We start from the raw sequence: 13,717 nt of genomic DNA, 5'->3' as shown, positions 1-13,717 counted from the left end.
TACCGACCTCGCTAACCTCGACCAGTGGCCTCAAGAAGGGGGGCCCACGCAAGAACAATTTCGCAAAGAACAGAAGACCTGTCCCTCCCTCGAGGGACTCCGCCAGCAAGCGCTCGCCCAAAGCGCAGGGGATACCCCCGGAACTCATTGGGTCTACTGGGACAATGATCTGCTGTACAGCGAGCAAAGAATCGCCGAGCTGGGGAGCAACCGAGTACTAGTGGTACCCCTCCGTTTCAGAGACTTCCTGTTAAACCTGGCCCACGATGTCCCCCTGGCAGGACATCTGGGACAAGATAAAACCTACAGTCGCCTAGTGACCCACTTCTTCTGGCCCAAAATGAGAAACGATGTGCACCAGCATTGCCGATCTTGCCCCACGTGCCAAGCCAGTGGGAAGAGCGGCCGCAAACTAAAGGCTCCCCTGCAACCTTTTCCCGTGGTCACTACCCCGTTTGAGAGAGTCGGAATAGACATTGTGGGGCCCTTGGACCCACGCACAAAACAAGGCCATCGATTCATCCTGGTGCTAGTGGACCACGCCACCCGCTACCCTGAGGCTGTTCCTCTGCGAACTGTGACAGCCCCGGTGGTCGGCCGGGCCCTGATGGGGATCTTCTCCCGTGTGGGCTTCCCCCGAGAAGTCGTCAGCGACAGAGGCACGAACTTTATTTCCAAATACATGAAGTCCCTCTGGCAACAGTGCGGGGTCACCTACAGATTCACAACCCCCTATCACCCTCAAGGGAACAGACTCGTTGAGCGGTTCAACCGCACGCTAAAGGGAATGATCGGGGGGTTGGAAGAGCCCCTCCGTCGCCAGTGGGATGTGCTGCTGCCGTGCCTCCTCTTCGCGTATCGAGAAGTCCCCCAGAAATCCCTGGGCTTCAGCCCATTTGAACTGCTATATGGACACCCAGTGCGAGGGCCGCTCAGTCTCGTCAAAGAAGGCTGGGAGATGCCTCCGCTAAAGAACCCTCCAGATGTCTTCCGGTACCTCCTCACCCTCCGCAACCAGACCCGGCGGTTCAGAGAACTAGCGAAGGCCAACCTAGAGGCCAGTCAAGAGGACATGAAAAAATGGTATGACCAGAATGCCTCATCCATTGAATTCGAACCTGGCCAACAGGTATGGGTGATGTCCCCCACTGAGCCATGCGCCCTGCAAGACAAATGGACGGGGCCCTTCAAAGTAATAGAGCGCAAGGGTCCTGCCACTTATCTCATCGACATGGAATCCTCCCGGAACCCTCTCCGGGTCCTCCACGCTAACAGACTAAAGCCCCACTTTGTGCGAACAGAGCTCAGCCTCCTGATGGCCACAGACACTGGGGTTGAAGAAGACTCCGAGCCTCTCCCTGACCTCCTACGGACTCAAGAGCAAGACGGCTCCGTGGATGGGGTCCGGCTCTCAGAGGCCCTCACCAGAGAACAACGCCAGGAGTGTCAAGCCCTCCTATCACAGTTCGCCAGCCTGTTCTCCCTCACCCCGGGTGTCACTTCCTGGTGTGTGCACGATGTGGATACCGGGGACAGCCCCCCTATCCGCCACCGGGCCTACCGCGTGCCAGACCGGGTACGGGCCTGCATCCAGGAAGAAATAGCCAAGATGCTCACGATCGGGGTCATCGAGCCCTCAGACAGTCCCTGGGCCAGCCCTGTCGTACTGGTCCCCAAGGCAGCGGCCCCCGGCACCACCCCAGAACTCCGGTTCTGCGTCGACTACCGGGGCTTGAATGCGGTCACCAGAACAGACGCGCATCCCATCCCCCGGGCAGATGAACTAGTCGACCGAATGGGAGCTGCCCGCTACCTCAGCATCTTCGACCTGACAGCAGGCTATTGGCAGATCGGCCTCACACCCCGGGCGCAAGAACGTTCTGCCTTCTCCACCCCCGATGGCCATTACCATTTCACGGTCATGCCCTTCGGCATGAAGAATGCCCCAGCAACATTCCAACGGCTCGTCAATCAGGTCCTGGCGGGGCTCGAAGGATTCAGCGCCGCCTACCTAGACGACATCGCTGTATACAGCCACCATTGGACCGAGCACCTCCACCACCTCCGAGCAGTGCTGCAAGCCCTTCAGCGAGCTGGCCTCACGATCAAGGCCAGCAAGTGTCAAATTGGGCAAGGGTCTGTAACCTACCTCGGACACCAGGTGGGAAGCGGCCTAGTGGCCCCGCTACAGCTGAAAATTGCCGCCATCCAGGCCTGGCAGCCCCCCATCACCCAAACCGAGGTACGAGCCTTCCTGGGCCTCACGGGCTACTACCGAAGGTTCGTAAAAGACTATGGTACCATAGTGGGGCCCCTCACAGAACTCACGTCAAAGAACCAGCCCAAGAAAGTCACCTGGACCCCAGAGTGTCAAACTGCATTCGAACAATTAAAGGCCGCCATGTGTTCCGCCCCTGTGCTCAAGGCCCCAGACTACAGCCGGGAGTTCGTCGTCCAGACGGACGCCTCCGACCAGGGCATTGGGGCAGTCCTGTCTCAAGTGAACACCGAAGGCCTTGATCAACCGGTGGCCTTCATCAGCCGGAGACTCCTACCACGGGAGCAACGCTGGAGCACCATAGAGAGGGAAGCCTTCGCTGTGGTATGGGCCCTCAAGAAGCTCCGGCCCTACCTTTTCGGCACCCACTTTCGGGTGCAGACCGACCACCGACCCCTGCAATGGCTGATGCATATGCGGGGGGAGAACCCAAAGTTGCTACGCTGGTCCATCTCCTTGCAAGGTATGGACTTCACAGTCGAACACCGGCCTGGGCCAGATCACGCCAACGCGGATGGCCTGTCCCGGTTTTTCCGCCTCGACGAGGAGAGTCCCCAAGAGGATGGGTAACTCTCCCCGCCTTCAGCTGGGGGGGACGCATGTTGGACAGGCCACATGAAGGGCCGCTCTCCCCCGGCCCAACCAGGCCTGGGCCCAGTCCCGCAAGTACCACACACCACCATTGCACGTCCTCCGTCCCCTCAGGGACCCCTGCCCTCGAGCCTGCCGACCTCGTGGGTCCGATCCACTGCCGGCCCACGCGCCCAGCCTGGGGCGCCATCTTGGACACTCCACCACGAGGCCGCCTGGCCCCCGATCGACCTCAACCCTGGGCCTGGCCCGGCCTCAGACATTCCGGCACCACCCTCCACCCAGGAGGTGAGCGGGCTACTTGGCAAGTCAATGGGAGAAAGAGGTGCCGATGGCTCTCCCCCACCAAGTGCCGCTCGCCCATCGCCTCCCCGGGCGCTGGCTCCACCCCCCTGCTGGGTGTCTGGACTCCCCCATCCCGGACCTCCCGACCTCCAAGTGCGAGGGTCCGGACATCAAAGCACGCCAGCCCTATAACTGGGGCAGCTCCAGAGCAGGAGGGCAGTTGTATCTTGGAGTCGAGAGACGTAAAGAGGAACTCATCCTGGACGGACTACTGGCGCTGCCATAGCTCTGTCCTGTGCACCATCGTCCTGCCTGTTGGCGCTGCCACAGCCATCGTAACCTTCATCCTTCATCGTCGTCGGGATCTGCTGGCGTGGCCGCGGACCGTTGTAACCGTCATCTTCTACCGGGACCTGCAGGCTCCGCCGCGGACCGTCGTCCTTCCTTCATCCATCTCGGGACCTGCTTGGCTCCTCCACGGCCCGATCATCTAGAACGCCGAGCTCGAGGATTGAGAGCTATTTTGTACTCATTGGTAACTAAGACTGTCCCGCTACCCCTTTCCTAAACCAGAGACTAGAACCGAGGGGGCCCCTGAGTCCAGACCTCCTTGTATCCATCATCGTAACCTAAGAATTGCATATAAAGTCTCGTTAACCTTCAACCTTGTGTGGTGTCCGTCTGTGGGGGGGAAGTTACTTATCTGTACAGTCGTTGGAGACGGCTCTCCCTGGAGACCTCTCCCCGTAACCTCGGCCGACCCTCCCGGTCCGTCTAACAGTGACACAGAGACAGGCAGGGTCTCACCCCTCACAGTCTCAGACCGCCTGAGGTACTGGGTTTTCTCGGAACCAATACTATTACAATAACCCAGCGGTGTCAGGGCAACACCCAAAGACCCCGGATTCCCCTGTCTTGGCAAACAGAGACACTGGATACTTCTCGATGACGTCAAATACCAAAGTTTAATGGTTGCAACCAGGGACAGAGGTCTACGAAGTACACACGGGTAGTTAGAAAGAGACTGCACCATCTCAATGAACGAAACTCGGTCTTTTATGCCGAAAATTACGCTTCTGGCAACATCACAATTTACATTTGGTGCGTACAAAACTAACCAATGAGCAAGTAGCATTTCAAAAAGTAGCGAATCACGACAGTCAAAGTTAATCCCACTTTCCGTTGTCCAGCCCAACAAAAAACGATCGCACATATGCTAGTTTCCTTTTCGATCAGGCCGGACAAACCCATCATAAAACATTCAAACCAGATCGATGAACATGTCGTAAAGGAAAGGCAGAAACAGATGGAAAGGAGATAGAGGAGTGGGAACGGTGGACCATAAAATCGGACCACGTCCTGTTCTTTGATCTTTATCAGTGCAGCTGCTAACCAAGGAACTGGCTCAGCAGGATTCGCCTAAGCGTGGGCGGAAAATCCGTTCCGCTCGCGGATTTTGCGGATTTTCGGGAAATCCGCAATCCGCGAGATTTGCGGATTTCCCGCAAAATCCGCAAATTCGCACGCAGCGGATTTTTTTGGCGGCGCGCGGCGTTGGTGATACAATTTTTGCGGCGCGCGGCGTTTATCATCGTTTGCCGAGTTGTTTTTTTCGATAGTTTGCGAGTGCTGCGCCATTTTGGATCTTGCTGTGTGATCCCGCGGGAATTGGCGAGCGCGATTACGTCATCGCGGCTTGCCAGCGAGAGTTTGTCAACGCGAGTACGGCGAGATCACGTCTCGCGGTACTTCGCAAATTGCGAGATTTGAGATGCGGCGCGCGAAAATATAAATGTGCAATTCTGCACAAGAAATCCACCAGCAAGCAGCATAAACCTTCTAGAAATGATGATTTTTATGTGAATAACTCCTTAGTTTGACATTTGCCTGCACTTTTTTAGCGAGGAGTCCATTTTGGGGAGGGGGGCAGGGGGGTGGGAGGAAGGAAGTGCCCCATAGTCTTCAACTTCCTGTTCCTGTTCAGCAGGCTCCTCCCAGTGCTTTGTCCATCTCCTGGTCACTTTTCATTCGGATGTGGACCTGGAAGGATTACCTTTTGTGGATGCTGCTGGATCTTTGGATTTGAGGCCTTTTTGACTTTCTTTGGATCACTGTTGGATTAGAAATTTTACAAGTAAGTTTGTTTGGGGCATTACAGTTGCTGCAACTAAAATTTTGGGATTTTCGATTTTTGGGCTGTTTTGGGGCCTTTTCCCAGGGGTACTCAGTGGTGGGTGGACTGATTCTTTCTGTGGGTTGTCTTGAATTTAAACATCATGGAGGCCATAGATGAATTGGGATTGTGCTGATTTTTCTGTGTTTTTCGATTTTTTTTTTTTGTAAAATTTTGTGTTTTTCGATTTTTGACCTGTTGTTGGGGCCTTGACCAGGGGTAGTGAGTGGTGCATGGGGCCTAGTCTTTCTGTGGGCTGTCTTGAATTTAAACATCATGGATGGAATGGGATTGTGCTGATTTTGCAGTGTTTTTCGATTTTTGGGGGTGTTCATGGGGAGGGACATGCCATGTGGCTGGTGGCCATTTTGAGTGCAGCTACAGGCACTTGCCATGTGCTGGCAGGCAAGTGGCCATTTTGAATGCAGGCTTTGTTGTTAGGCCTCCAACCATTTTCCCTACTTTTCAACCTTTATTTATGCCAGGGGTAGTGAGTCTTGCATGGGCCTAGTATTTCTGTGGGTTGTCTTGAATTTAAACATCATGGAGGCCATAGATGAATTGGGATTGTGCTGATTTTTCTGTGTTTTTCGATTTTTTTTTTTTGTAAAATTTTGTGTTTTTCGATTTTTGACCTGTTGTTGGGGCCTTGACCAGGGGTAGTGAGTGGTGCATGGGGCCTAGTCTTTCTGTGGGCTGTCTTGAATTTAAACATCATGGATGGAATGGGATTGTGCTGATTTTGCAGTGTTTTTCGATTTTTGGGGGTGTTCATGGGGAGGGACATGCCATGTGGCTGGTGGCCATTTTGAGTGCAGCTACAGGCACTTGCCATGTGCTGGCAGGCAAGTGGCCATTTTGAATGCAGGCTTTGTTGTTAGGCCTCCAACCATTTTCCCTACTTTTCAACCTTTATTTATGCCAGGGGTAGTGAGTCTTGCATGGGCCTAGTATTTCTGTGGGTTGTCTTGAATTTAAACATCATGGAGGCCATAGATGAATTGGGATTGTGCTGATTTTTCTGTGTTTTTCAATTTTTTTTTTTTGTAAAATTTTGTGTTTTTCGATTTTTGACCTGTTGTTGGGGCCTTGACCAGGGGTAGTGAGTGGTGCATGGGGCCTAGTCTTTCTGTGGGCTGTCTTGAATTTAAACATCATGGATGGAATGGGATTGTGCTGATTTTGCAGTGTTTTTCGATTTTTGGGGGTGTTCATGGGGAGGGACATGCCATGTGGCTGGTGGCCATTTTGAGTGCAGCTACAGGCACTTGCCATGTGCTGGCAGGCAAGTGGCCATTTTGAATGCAGGCTTTGTTGTTAGGCCTCCAACCATTTTCCCTACTTTTCAACCTTTATTTATGCCAGGGGTAGTGAGTCTTGCATGGGCCTAGTATTTCTGTGGGTTGTCTTGAATTTAAACATCATGGAGGCCATAGATGAATTGGGATTGTGCTGATTTTTCTGTGTTTTTCGATTTTTTTTTTTTGTAAAATTTTGTGTTTTTCGATTTTTGACCTGTTGTTGGGGCCTTGACCAGGGGTAGTGAGTGGTGCATGGGGCCTAGTCTTTCTGTGGGCTGTCTTGAATTTAAACATCATGGATGGAATGGGATTGTGCTGATTTTGCAGTGTTTTTCGATTTTTGGGGGTGTTCATGGGGAGGGACATGCCATGTGGCTGGTGGCCATTTTGAGTGCAGCTACAGGCACTTGCCATGTGCTGGCAGGCAAGTGGCCATTTTGAATGCAGGCTTTGTTGTTAGGCCTCCAACCATTTTCCCTACTTTTCAACCTTTATTTATGCCAGGGGTAGTGAGTCTTGCATGGGCCTAGTATTTCTGTGGGTTGTCTTGAATTTAAACATCATGGAGGCCATAGATGAATTGGGATTGTGCTGATTTTTCTGTGTTTTTCAATTTTTTTTTTTTGTAAAATTTTGTGTTTTTCGATTTTTGACCTGTTGTTGGGGCCTTGACCAGGGGTAGTGAGTGGTGCATGGGGCCTAGTCTTTCTGTGGGCTGTCTTGAATTTAAACATCATGGATGGAATGGGATTGTGCTGATTTTGCAGTGTTTTTCGATTTTTGGGGGTGTTCATGGGGAGGGACATGCCATGTGGCTGGTGGCCATTTTGAGTGCAGCTACAGGCACTTGCCATGTGCTGGCAGGCAAGTGGCCATTTTGAATGCAGGCTTTGTTGTTAGGCCTCCAACCATTTTCCCTACTTTTCAACCTTTATTTATGCCAGGGGTAGTGAGTCTTGCATGGGCCTAGTATTTCTGTGGGTTGTCTTGAATTTAAACATCATGGAGGCCATAGATGAATTGGGATTGTGCTGATTTTTCTGTGTTTTTCGATTTTTTTTTTTTGTAAAATTTTGTGTTTTTCGATTTTTGACCTGTTGTTGGGGCCTTGACCAGGGGTAGTGAGTGGTGCATGGGGCCTAGTCTTTCTGTGGGCTGTCTTGAATTTAAACATCATGGATGGAATGGGATTGTGCTGATTTTGCAGTGTTTTTCGATTTTTGGGGGTGTTCATGGGGAGGGACATGCCATGTGGCTGGTGGCCATTTTGAGTGCAGCTACAGGCACTTGCCATGTGCTGGCAGGCAAGTGGCCATTTTGAATGCAGGCTTTGTTGTTAGGCCTCCAACCATTTTCCCTACTTTTCAACCTTTATTTATGCCAGGGGTAGTGAGTCTTGCATGGGCCTAGTATTTCTGTGGGTTGTCTTGAATTTAAACATCATGGAGGCCATAGATGAATTGGGATTGTGCTGATTTTTCTGTGTTTTTCAATTTTTTTTTTTTGTAAAATTTTGTGTTTTTCGATTTTTGACCTGTTGTTGGGGCCTTGACCAGGGGTAGTGAGTGGTGCATGGGGCCTAGTCTTTCTGTGGGCTGTCTTGAATTTAAACATCATGGATGGAATGGGATTGTGCTGATTTTGCAGTGTTTTTCGATTTTTGGGGGTGTTCATGGGGAGGGACATGCCATGTGGCTGGTGGCCATTTTGAGTGCAGCTACAGGCACTTGCCATGTGCTGGCAGGCAAGTGGCCATTTTGAATGCAGGCTTTGTTGTTAGGCCTCCAACCATTTTCCCTACTTTTCAACCTTTATTTATGCCAGGGGTAGTGAGTCTTGCATGGGCCTAGTATTTCTGTGGGTTGTCTTGAATTTAAACATCATGGAGGCCATAGATGAATTGGGATTGTGCTGATTTTTCTGTGTTTTTCGATTTTTTTTTTTTGTAAAATTTTGTGTTTTTCGATTTTTGACCTGTTGTTGGGGCCTTGACCAGGGGTAGTGAGTGGTGCATGGGGCCTAGTCTTTCTGTGGGCTGTCTTGAATTTAAACATCATGGATGGAATGGGATTGTGCTGATTTTGCAGTGTTTTTCGATTTTTGGGGGTGTTCATGGGGAGGGACATGCCATGTGGCTGGTGGCCATTTTGAGTGCAGCTACAGGCACTTGCCATGTGCTGGCAGGCAAGTGGCCATTTTGAATGCAGGCTTTGTTGTTAGGCCTCCAACCATTTTCCCTACTTTTCAACCTTTATTTATGCCAGGGGTAGTGAGTCTTGCATGGGCCTAGTATTTCTGTGGGTTGTCTTGAATTTAAACATCATGGAGGCCATAGATGAATTGGGATTGTGCTGATTTTTCTGTGTTTTTCAATTTTTTTTTTTTGTAAAATTTTGTGTTTTTCGATTTTTGACCTGTTGTTGGGGCCTTGACCAGGGGTAGTGAGTGGTGCATGGGGCCTAGTCTTTCTGTGGGCTGTCTTGAATTTAAACATCATGGATGGAATGGGATTGTGCTGATTTTGCAGTGTTTTTCGATTTTTGGGGGTGTTCATGGGGAGGGACATGCCATGTGGCTGGTGGCCATTTTGAGTGCAGCTACAGGCACTTGCCATGTGCTGGCAGGCAAGTGGCCATTTTGAATGCAGGCTTTGTTGTTAGGCCTCCAACCATTTTCCCTACTTTTCAACCTTTATTTATGCCAGGGGTAGTGAGTCTTGCATGGGCCTAGTATTTCTGTGGGTTGTCTTGAATTTAAACATCATGGAGGCCATAGATGAATTGGGATTGTGCTGATTTTTCTGTGTTTTTCGATTTTTTTTTTTTGTAAAATTTTGTGTTTTTCGATTTTTGACCTGTTGTTGGGGCCTTGACCAGGGGTAGTGAGTGGTGCATGGGGCCTAGTCTTTCTGTGGGCTGTCTTGAATTTAAACATCATGGATGGAATGGGATTGTGCTGATTTTGCAGTGTTTTTCGATTTTTGGGGGTGTTCATGGGGAGGGACATGCCATGTGGCTGGTGGCCATTTTGAGTGCAGCTACAGGCACTTGCCATGTGCTGGCAGGCAAGTGGCCATTTTGAATGCAGGCTTTGTTGTTAGGCCTCCAACCATTTTCCCTACTTTTCAACCTTTATTTATGCCAGGGGTAGTGAGTCTTGCATGGGCCTAGTATTTCTGTGGGTTGTCTTGAATTTAAACATCATGGAGGCCATAGATGAATTGGGATTGTGCTGATTTTTCTGTGTTTTTCAATTTTTTTTTTTTGTAAAATTTTGTGTTTTTCGATTTTTGACCTGTTGTTGGGGCCTTGACCAGGGGTAGTGAGTGGTGCATGGGGCCTAGTCTTTCTGTGGGCTGTCTTGAATTTAAACATCATGGATGGAATGGGATTGTGCTGATTTTGCAGTGTTTTTCGATTTTTGGGGGTGTTCATGGGGAGGGACATGCCATGTGGCTGGTGGCCATTTTGAGTGCAGCTACAGGCACTTGCCATGTGCTGGCAGGCAAGTGGCCATTTTGAATGCAGGCTTTGTTGTTAGGCCTCCAACCATTTTCCCTACTTTTCAACCTTTATTTATGCCAGGGGTAGTGAGTCTTGCATGGGCCTAGTATTTCTGTGGGTTGTCTTGAATTTAAACATCATGGAGGCCATAGATGAATTGGGATTGTGCTGATTTTTCTGTGTTTTTCGATTTTTTTTTTTTTGTAAAATTTTGTGTTTTTCGATTTTTGACCTGTTGTTGGGGCCTTGACCAGGGGTAGTGAGTGGTGCATGGGGCCTAGTCTTTCTGTGGGCTGTCTTGAATTTAAACATCATGGATGGAATGGGATTGTGCTGATTTTGCAGTGTTTTTCGATTTTTGGGGGTGTTCATGGGGAGGGACATGCCATGTGGCTGGTGGCCATTTTGAGTGCAGCTACAGGCACTGGCCATGTGCTGGCAGGCAAGTGGCCATTTTGAATGCAGGCTTTGTTGTTAGGCCTCCAACCATTTTGCCTACTTTTCAACCTTTATTTATGCCCAGGGGTAGTGAGTCTTGCATGGGCCTAGTCTTTCTGTGGGTTGTCTTGAATTTAAACATTATGGAGGGCATGGATGGATTGGGATTGTGCTGATTTTGCAGTGTTTTTCGATTTTTTTGTGCTCTATAACTGAACTGATGTTCCTCTGTCTTCCATTTTTTTTAGGTGCACAAGACTCAAGAGAACCACCAGTGCCAGGAAGAAGTCCTGCAGCGGTGTGTGTGTGCAGCATAACGTCACGCGACGTCACGTCTGGCCTCAGACAACTCTACAATTCGTGCAACTGCGGCCTGCTGTCTGACCTGCTCTGAAGAAGATGGCCCCAAAGAAACTTCTCCGTAGCTCCTCTAGCAAGAAAGTTGCTAGTAAGGAGCAGAAGAAGCAAGTTACCAAGGAGGCTGGTGTGCCACCCACCACTTTTTTTGGGAGCAAAAAAAAAAGTACGCCTGCAGCAGCAGGATCTGCTGGGGACCAACCTGAGAGCAGCACCCCTGCTCCATTGGGTTCAGTGCCTCCACCACCACGCCAACTTAAGTCAAAGCCCTTGAGTGCTTCAGAGGCAGTCAGTGTACTTCTCCAATCACCATCGACCAGTGATGTTGGCTCATCGCAAGAAAGTAGCAGCAATGTCCCTGAATCAACACAGGTTGTTGTAACTCATCTGACAAGTGTTGAACAACCACAGCCGCAACAACAACACCATGTGCAAGTACACGCCCAAGTACATGTGGAAGGAGAGGCAGCAAAAGGAGATGCGCAAGCAAAGGTGCATGGACGTTCACAAGTGCCCACAATAGTTGTTCCTCCCGAAGTAGGGGCACATTTGGAAATCGACAATGAAGCTGAGGTATCATTGGAAGCCACTCCTCCTGATGATCATTCATTGTCTTCCACATCCCTAGCAAGGAAAAGATCAAGGGGGGTGTCTACATCTTCTTCAAGCCCACCTCGTTCTGGTGCAAGTGATCTGTCTTGGGAACCACGACAACTGCGGTCTGACAGTGAGGCAGAGGCACACCATGATCTGCCACCGGTACCTAAGCGTAAAAGGAAGGTCGTCCAAAAACTCAAACCTATGGAGTGTGATGAGGCTCAACAAGAAGTGACAGATACTGCTGGTGATGAAGCCTCTCACGATGACGACGAGGCAGTCATCACAAAGGTCACTGCAGCCCCACCGGGCATGCAGCAAAGAGACATTTTGACCCTATCCCGAGAAGCTGCTGAGCGTGATGATGATGTCGGCGAGGAGGCAATGGAAATGGAATCATTAGATTTGGAGTTAAGTAGTACACCAAAACCTACCGCTTCCATATTTCTTCCTCGCAAGAAGGTACCCACCTCGTCCTCGACCTCAATTCGTGGTGGTGAAAGTGCAAAACGTACTGAAGTTCGGCAATCCACATCCTCCACTTCATCTGTCATTAGCAGCAGGACCACCACCACCAGTATCGCCGCCTCCTCCGGCCCCCGAAGACATTTCAAGTCTCCAGTTTGGGACTTCTTTAGTGTTTGCCCAAAAAAGGAAAACGTAGCCATTTGTAGCCTTTGTAAGCTTCGATATAGTCGTGGTAAGCTTGGTTCTAACTATGGTACCGGAGGCCAGAGAGGTCATCTTGAGAGAAGGCACCCTGTCGAATGGTTTCCGCACCTAGAGGCGGTCAAGAAAGCCGGAATTGCACGTAATGAAAACGTTGATTTGTCATCTGCTGATGACGAGGAGGTAGAAGAAGACGATTCAAACACTTCACTTACACCCAGTTCCCATGTCAGCAGCACACCCCATGGGAGCCACACTAAGAGTGTGGGAGAGAGTGAGACATCAATGCGGAAAAGTACATCAGCGAGCGTAACTGGGTCGAAGAGATCATCATCATCCCGTAAATCATTGGTCCAGGGCAACATTAAAAAGATGTTGTTTACAGAAGCGCAATATGAACGCAACCACCCAATGACCCGTCTGTATAACACTAAGCTGGCTAAAATGCTAGCTCTGGACCTTCTCCCTTTTTCTTTTGTAGAAGGGGTTGGTTTTCTAGAATTAGTGACAGTGCTCTGCCCTAAATGGAAGGTTCCTAGCCGGTTCTATTTTGCCCGAGTTGCGGTTCCAGCACTACATGAAGATGTTCTGAAGTTGATTGGGGCAGCTTTGGAGAAGAGTGCTGTTCACACTATACATCTGACAACAGACATGTGGACCAGTGGCGCAGGCGCTGATTACATGTGCATCACTGCACACTGGGTCTCTTTTTCAGGGGCTAAAGCAAAGCTAAACTCAGGTGTTGACACTAACATTGTTTTTAAAGGTGCTCGGAAACATGCAACACTAGCCATGTTTGGTTTGGAGAAACGTCACACAGCAGAAAACATTTTGGATGTCTTTAACACAAAGGTCCTTAACTGTCTGTCCCCACTAAAACGCAAGGTTGGTTATGTTTCCACAGACAATGGCTCCAATATAGTTAAGGCCATGAGGGACGGTTACTATTTCAGAGTGCCGTGTTTGGCGCACTGTATAAACCTGGTTGTCCAAAAATTCTTGGGTAATAAACGCAGTGCAGCGTACAGTGTATTGGACAACTGCCGAAAAATTTGCAAGCATTTCAGGCATTCTTTTAAGGCCCGCAAGCAGCTGAGGAGCATGCTATATCAAAGTCAAATGCCAGTGAAAGCACTCATCCAGGAGGTGGTAACACGTTGGAACTCAACCTTCTACATGCTTGAGCGTCTGTATGAGCAGTATACGCAACTCGATCAATTTTTCTTGAAAGAGGGTATAGAGGAGCTGAGGATGGGTGGGCCGCAATGGAACATAGTTGAAAGCCTAACACGCATGCTTCGTCCTTTTGAGGTCTTCACACGTGCAGTCAGCAAGGAGGACTCTAATTTGGGAAAAGCTATCCCATTGTTGTACATGCTGGAGGACCAACTGAAGGAGGTGTGTTCTGTGTTTCGAAAAGATGACAAAAAGAAAGACTCTTTGCTTCTGGCTGAGACATTATTAGAGCTCCTACAAGGTGATGAACGTCTTCAAAAGATCCACTCAGAACAGCATTACATTTGTG

This window comes from Lissotriton vulgaris, unplaced genomic scaffold (genome assembly GCF_964263255.1).
Source record: "Lissotriton vulgaris unplaced genomic scaffold, aLisVul1.2 SCAFFOLD_331, whole genome shotgun sequence".
Lineage (NCBI taxonomy): Eukaryota > Metazoa > Chordata > Amphibia > Caudata > Salamandridae > Lissotriton > Lissotriton vulgaris.
This window is presented reverse-complemented; position numbering follows the sequence as displayed.